At 33.4% G+C, this 8,241-nt stretch overlaps 1 long non-coding RNA gene across 1 annotated transcript; it reads left to right on the top strand.

The window, feature by feature from the left end:
• The first annotated feature begins 2,911 nt into the window (after positions 1–2,911).
• On the top strand, positions 2,912–4,468 carry LOC122197833 (uncharacterized). Its single transcript, XR_006191529.1, has 2 exons — positions 2,912–3,290; positions 4,125–4,468. It is a non-coding gene; the product is annotated as an uncharacterized LOC122197833 (long non-coding RNA).
• The last annotated feature ends 3,773 nt before the right edge of the window (positions 4,469–8,241 follow it).

Raw genomic sequence — 8,241 nt, 5'->3', positions numbered from 1 at the left:
GAAACCGAGAAGCCAATCTTTCCGACTCATCCTATACTTCATTAATATTCCCCATTAATATTGTACCTAACCTTCTTTCCTACTTCCATAGTTCTATATGTATCATTAAAAAATGTGTGTCTATTAATCGAGCCATCTAAGTTCGTTTCATTTCCCCCAAATATTCTATTTGAGAAAAGAGGAAGGTGTGATAGTAAATCTCCTAATGTTTCAATTCCCGACATATGAGCGTAACCTCTGGTGAAACCAACCGAAGCCAATCCCTTTCCAAAATCTGTCGCATAATGTGGGCCAGAAAATTCATGTTGAGCAGGAACATAAATCATAGCAACAACTATAGACGACTTATAAGAACCTGTTGACAGACTTGCTGCAAAAATAGGGGTCGTTTCAGCATCCACCATCACTACTGAAACAATGGTAGTGGGCGCTCCTACAGGGGGTGAGGAGATCGATACAGCATGATACGAAGGGGAGTTTCTTTCCCATATTTCCCCTTGGGGTCATGCATTGGGTTTTTTAATTGCTTATCGGAACGCCAACTCCCATAGGATTATTATTTTTAACCTCTTATGCTTTCATTTTCTCCATTGTGTCATAAATACCAGACAGATCTGATGAGATATCTTCATGTCCACTCAAGGAATAGTTACCTTCACCATTATCTTGATTATCCTTGAGCTCACTACCGTCAAGGTTCTCTTGATGAAGATCACAGATAAAAGGAGTCCATCCTGGAGCTTCATTAAATCTAACTTTAAACAAAATTCCATCCACCCGGACACTAACCACATCATAAATAATATTCTGAAGAGTAGTCAAAACACATATTCGGTTCTTGTAAACATCTTCCTTAAGAGAATCTTCTAATTGGGCTATTACACCCTACTTAGGAATGATTTTTTTAAAGAATCCTTGCTCCAAGAACACATATAGGCAAACCTTCAATATCAAGCCAGTCAATACGTTCTAACGGGACAAATTTATGGTCCCATGCACGTTTTTCCAATAGTCAATGATCCATGACATCACTACCCATGAATTTTTACAAGCATCTTTAGATTTAAATTCAATCATAATCTATAAGACACCCACATAACTCATATCAAAACCTTCATCTTAGAAAAGCATACGAAGATTAGGAAAGGTAGGATAATCTCTAGCCTTAACTAGACAAGCACATTTCTTATTTTCCACTATGAAATCCCTAGAAATTAGATTAGTAATCTCCTCTACTGGAACATCTTGTTTTTTCTCTTTGGAATTAACAACATGATGAGACAGATTGTTTCCTTCTTGTTAGAAACGTGGGGTAGAAGCATATAGTTTTTGAAATCCAAATCAAACATCACAAAGCTGCTAAATCATATGATCAATATTACGTACCCTTGAATATCTTACAAAACCAAAATGTTTGCCCATGCACGATAACTTTTTAGAAATAAACACATCCACAAATTTTCCTAAACGGGCACAAACTCTCCACATATCATGGACTTAAACCGAATCAGGAAATTAAGTAACATAGAATGAACAGACTTCAAAACTTACTTGAGAATTCCTTTGAGTATGGATGCTACGATTAACCATAGTGTTATTAGAAACTTTTCTGTGATTGGTCCAACCCCTGTCTTCCATCCATCTCGATGTCATTTGAGACTGATTACCCCTAAAGGGAGAAACCCTACCGACGTTTGCTCCCGCCTGTGAGCATCATAAAATTCAAAGAGAAAGAGAAAAATTGATGTGACAGTGGGTTAAATGTATTTAAGAGGAACCACTCCTATCATCCTAAGATGGGATTTTAAAATTTTCCAAATAAACCCCTTAATTAATTATAGAAACACGTATTCTTACTTGTCCTTGTATGTAATTTTATATATTTTAGCTAGTTTTTCAGCTAGTTTTATCAAACATTATTTTTTATCAGCTAGTTTTTTATTTAATAGCTAGCTTTTGAGCTAACAGCCAGCTTTTCAGCCAGTCTGCCAAACATAGCCTTAAAAAGTAAATGAATAAATTCTCTCGTTAAATATTCTAAAACAAACTCTATTTATAATAGTTTTAGTTAAGAGAAGTTAAATATCCTCATAATTTTCTTCATAATTATCTTTCTGTCCATTTGAAATGATGACAAGTGTTCAAATATAATTAACTAGTTGTGAGACTCATGTATTACATGAGTTTATTTAAAAGAATAAATTAAATATAAAGAACAAACTATTTAAAAACTTTGAATTTATAAGAAAATAAGAAAGATAATGATTTATTAAAATTGAATTTTTATTTATTTATTTATTTATCTTTTAAACTAGTTTATAACCCGTGAGAACCACGATTATAAAATTAATTAAACTTTCATATTAAAAATCAAAATTTATAATCAATTATTTTAAATAAATTGTTACTTAAAAGATATTTTTTTAGTTATATAAAATTATAATCATTAATTTAAATAAATACGTGAAATTATATCAGCTTATATTCTATATTAATTTTATTTTATTTTTTAATCTAATGTTATTAATTTAATATAATTAAAGAGAAAAAAATTTAATATTGAAATTTAAAATTTAATGTAAAGTTGAGAAATTTAAAATTTGAAATGGATAATTAATATGTTGCCAATTGGCATGGTAAGGGACATATAATATTAATGAGGAGTTCTAATATAATGACACTTGTCAAAAGGAAAATAAACCTATGCATTTATTAGAATACAAATTTAAACAAATAATTTAGATAAATAAGCAAATGAAACTAATGATGCTTTAATTTAGGAGTTTTAAAATTAGAAGGAAAATCCATTAATGAAATTTATATATATTTATTATTACATTTTTTGTAATTATTATATTTGAAACTCTATGATAATAAAAGACTCTTTTAATCCTATATGGCATATTCTCCATCTATAAAAATTTCAAAATAAAGTATCTAATTTACCCTTCTGCTTTTAAAACCCCTAAACGACGTCTACTCATCCGTTTATTCCCTAAATCACGCCTCTATTTTCTCTAATTTGGCATTCTTGATTTTTGAAACTAGATATCAATTCAAATTTAAAATAAACCTTCGATTCCTATATACGTTTCTCTAGAAATCACCGCTCATCTTTTATTAGATGGTTTAACCATCGGTTTTGGTTTTGGGTGTTTGGAAGATTAATTTCCTTTTTATGTTTGTGATTCTTGCATAATTGTCTACATATTTGGGCTTGAGGAAGAAAGTGAAAGACTCAGTTCGTTTTCTTCAGTTAGATCATCAACAACATGCTTGGTACTTCCTTGGTACGATCTTTTTATCTACTTTCTTCTCTCATAAAAGGATCCTTGTAATCAGTTTTTGATTCTAATATATCAACAACCACAATTTTGATAACCAATACCAAATTTGGAAACTTTGGAAGTTCATAAACGAAAACCTAGAGTCCTATGTTAATAAGTTTGGTTCGAATTTGGAGGAATAAGAAAAAGAAATGCAAGATTTTGTTAATATTTTTTATCTTTACACTAACTCAAGGCTATCAAACCACCATCATTAGACACACCAATAACAATTACCTCTTGATGAGGATGAACCAATAGTCATCTTTTGTGTGATGTAAAGATAGTTTAGTTGAAAATAAGTTGTTTTTCAAATGGGGCATTTTGTTATCTTATTTCCTTATTTCAACCTTTTAGTCCGTTTCTTTACACAATTCTTCACTTTTCTTTGTCCAGATTTGGTTCATCCTTATTGATTCACAAGAAGGTGTTCGACATAAACATATCAATTTTTGAACCTCTATATGCCTTTTCAGATACATATGGAGAAAGAACGACTAATATCAATTTTTTAATGTCGGCTATTTTAATTTTTTGAACCTCAGTTTACAAATTGCAAAATCATACATGAGCTTTAAGCTTACTACCATACAACGAATCCTTCCTTCTATAACTTGATGCCCTAATCAGCTCATTTAGCTAAAAATCATCTATATATAGGGTTTATGCCTCATATCTCTTCAAGATAATAAGTTCCTTAATCTCTAAAATCATGAAATTTATAAGTTTCTTGCTTCAGTTTGAAGTGTTAAGAAAATCTGCAAGTTAATAATCTGGAACCAACTACGGTTTTTGTAGGGGCTTCAAATGGTGAAAAAGGAAAAGATACAACACATTAGCATGTATCTCATGCCTGGTGCAACTAGAATAAAGAAACTTGACAAAAACATAAGAAATTGTAGCTATGAAGCCACAACCATAGAATTTTATCACTGCACTTTTTGATGGTTGTTTTAGGATTTGGTGTTATTATTGTTATATTTTGTTAAACAATTTCCTACAGCTTTAGTCAAAAGGATGACACCTTTTGTTGCGTGGTCCATTGGGATGCAGGGGCGATCCTCATGTCTCTTCCTCTTGTCAGTCTTTGTAAGTTAATTTGACAAGATTTTCATTTTTTATAAAAGTCATTTCTTCACTAATTTTTTTTTCTTGATTTGGAATAAGAACCAAGCCCAGGCATTACAATTAGCAATTAAAATACAATTCCAAATGTATTATTATCTACTAATTCCTCATTTTAGTTAGATCCTATTTTATCCATGTATCCTAACAGAGGAGAAAATAAGAAATATAGCCATTTACTTTTGTTTGTTTCTCAAATTAGCATCTTACTTTACCTATATCTTGATATTAATTACTCGTTGTTTCCACGAGTTGTAACTTAATACTATATATAATTTAATAAAACAAAAAAAAAACCATAAAATAACATGTGGAAAAAAAATTAATTTAAAAAAACCACAAAATAACATTTGACAAATGAATAAGAGTGTAACATGTGATAAAAAATATTTATTTATTAGAATAGAGATTTTATCAAAATATAAAATTGTCACCATTTTATATTGGTACGATGATAAATAACAATAAAAAGTACGAAGAAAATTTAATTTTTGAATAGATTATAATATGAAAGTTAATAACCAGTATAAATGTCAGAAAATTTTAAGTATTACACAAATTATGAGTTTACCCGATATAATCTACTAGTTGAGGTTTATTTGGAAAACACCACCATGTTAGGCTTCTGTGTTGAATCATTTAATATTTTTCAAGCATGTGACTAAGTATAAGTATTTTTTTTTCTCACAAGCAGGAAATATTATAATCTAATTTGAATTTTTATCTAAAACATGTAGGAAGTATTATAAGTACCTAAGTTGTTTTGTGGGTTTTAATTAAAAATAATTAAATTTGGAATTTATTTGACAATAGACCGTCTCTGATGGAAGAATGTCATTGTGGAGGTTGGAAATTACCTTTTGGAAATACGAGTAAACTAAAAGTTAAAACCTACAATTTTGTTTGTATTGGAGCTTTATATTAAAACAAGTTTTTTGGACAAAGAACATATTAAAAATAATTATATATGAATTAAATATTTAAAACGATAAAAAAAAGATTTTCAATGGAAAAAGGATATTTGAAGAATCAACCATTTGATTAAACGAATAACAATATATAATAAATACTACAATATGATATGCGAAGATAAATTAAAGGCTATGCAAAAATGTGTTTGGATAATTTTTTAAAAATAAGTTGTTTAATTAGTTGAATAGGTTTGATGATATGTTTTGTATTCAATTGCCGGTTCAACTTGGTATTTATTAATTTTATGTGTTTCCTATTTTCACATATATAGAATAAAGATTAGTGAACTCGTTAAAATGGAGCGAACCAACAAACTATACATCAACCAAATGTATAAGTTTTTTTAGATTAATAGACATTTCATCTCGCAACCAATCGGTAGAAGGTCATCGCCGATCACTACATGGCAAACGTCTCCAACAATTTCATCTCACAACCAAATGTATAAGCTTCTTTTAGACAAATAGACATTTCATCTCTGAAACATCTCAAAAATACGGTCCAAAAATTTCATTTTAAATCATTAAGAAAACCATAGTTATCAAACATCACATAAAAATCATAAGTCGTGTATCTCAAAATATTATAAACATTTGTCAAATATATCAGAATATAAACATCCCAGGGTAAATAAATTGTGCGGACACTACAATCATCCCAAACTCTTCCCCTTACTACCCGAAGTACCTGAAACCAAAACTGAAAACTATAAGCACGAAGCTTACTAAGTCTCCTCAAACTACCACATGCCATACACATAATCATATAAGCACATAATAACATACATTAGGCCTTGCCTACTACATCGGGCCCCGCCCGACATCGGACAAGTCCGGTATTGGGCCCACCCGACATCGGACTGAAGTCTGGTATACATATAAACGTATCAACAATGCATATAACATAAACACATAAAATATAAACATTCCTCGGGTCCCGCCCGACATCAGACTGAAATCCGGAAACATATAACATATAAGTATTCCACGGGCTTACCCCAACATCGGACCGAAGCCCGGATCATATAAACAAGCACATGCAAGAATAACAAAGACATCTAGTATACAAACGTTCGTCGGGCTTTCCCCGACATCGGACCGAAGTTCGGAAACATATAAACCTACATCGGGCTATCCCCGACATCGAACCTAAGCCCGAAACATATTAGCATATATATACGGGCCGACATTGGTGCCTTGGACCCGCTTATAAAGGAGGAAACTCACCTCGCAAAGCTGATTGTAAAATCTCACGATAAGGAATCTGTAACGGCTGCTCCAATGACTGCTTGACTATTATTATCACAATTACACTTAGTCAAATCCAAAAATCCTTCTTAGGGTAAAATGACCATTTTACCCCTGGTCAAACTTCCAGAGCTCCTCCTTCATACCCTAGAGTTGCGCCTCTGTAATTCGGTCCAGCAACGGAGTAACCACTGTCATCCTCAGACATATGTCTTGTATCGGTGCTGCCACTGCCTTGCGGCTAAGAGCATCGACCACCATATTGGCCTTCCCTAGGTGATAAAGGATCTCACAGTTGTAATCCTTCACCACATCTAACCACTAACGCTACCTCATGTTCAGATTCAGTAGATCCATGAGGTACCTCAAACTCCTGTGGTCCGTGTAAAAGGTATAACCGACCCCATTGAGGTAATGGCTCCAAATCTTGAGGGCAAAAACTACATCTCGTGGCTTGAACTCGTACGTCGAGTAATTCGCCTCATGAGGCTTCAACTACATTGAAGCGTATGCCATCACGTGACCCTGTTGAATCAACATTGCACCCATGCTCGTGATCGAGGCGTCACAGTAAACCAAAAAAGTCGTTGATGCCCTCTGGCAATGTCAGAATCGGTGTCTCGCATAACAACTGTCTGAGAGTCTCGAAGGCTTCCTGTTGCTCAGGCCCCCAACGGAATGTCACCGACTTCTTGGTCAGTCGGGTCAGAGGAACAACGATCTTGGAGAAATACAGAAACATATAACATATAAGCATTCTTGGGGCTTACCCCAGTATCAGACCGAAGCCCGGATGATATAAAAAAGCACATGCAAGAATCACAAAGAAATCCAACATAAAAACATTCATCGAGCTTTCCCTGGTATCGGACCGAAGTCCAGAAACATATAAACTTACATCGGGCTATCCCCGGCATCGGGCCTAAGCCCGAAACATACTAGCATTCATATACGGGCCGACATTGGTAACTTGGACCCACTTATAAAGGAGGAAACTCAGCTCGCAAAGCCAATTGCAAAATCTCACGGTAAGGAATCTCTAACGGCTGCTCCAACAACTCCCCGACTATCATCATCAAAATAACAACCTAGTCAAATCCAAAAATCCTTCTTATGTTAAAATGACCATTTTACCCTAGTCAAAGTCAACATTCTTGGTTGACTCAACTCGCCGAGTTTACCCATCAACTCGCCGATTTCCATAAATCGGAAACCCTGAAATCGCGATCCAACTCGTCGAGTTCTTCACGAACTCATCGAGTTTCTCCTATCATCAGAATTGGGACTATCCAATTCCACTCGTCGAGTTTTTCCTTATACGGGCGGGGCAATTCGACCCAAATCGTCGAGCTCCTCTATAGACTCAACGAGTTCTTCAGTCTGTTAAGCCATGTTAATAGATTAAGCCCCTATCTTTCAGATCAAATCTCCATACTTCATATACACACTAGAAATGTCCTTTTAAGGGTAAAGTTTCCAACTTTGCCCACTAAAACCCTTCCTTAATGGGTTTAGCTCAAACCCTAACTCTTTAAGACCTAGATCTTGATCCAAAAGCCATTAAAACTTCA

This window comes from Lactuca sativa, chromosome 4 (assembly GCF_002870075.4).
Source record: "Lactuca sativa cultivar Salinas chromosome 4, Lsat_Salinas_v11, whole genome shotgun sequence".
Classification (NCBI taxonomy): Eukaryota; Viridiplantae; Streptophyta; class Magnoliopsida; order Asterales; family Asteraceae; genus Lactuca; species Lactuca sativa.
Note: the sequence above shows the minus strand (reverse complement) of the source record. Positions and strands in the feature narration are given on the sequence as shown.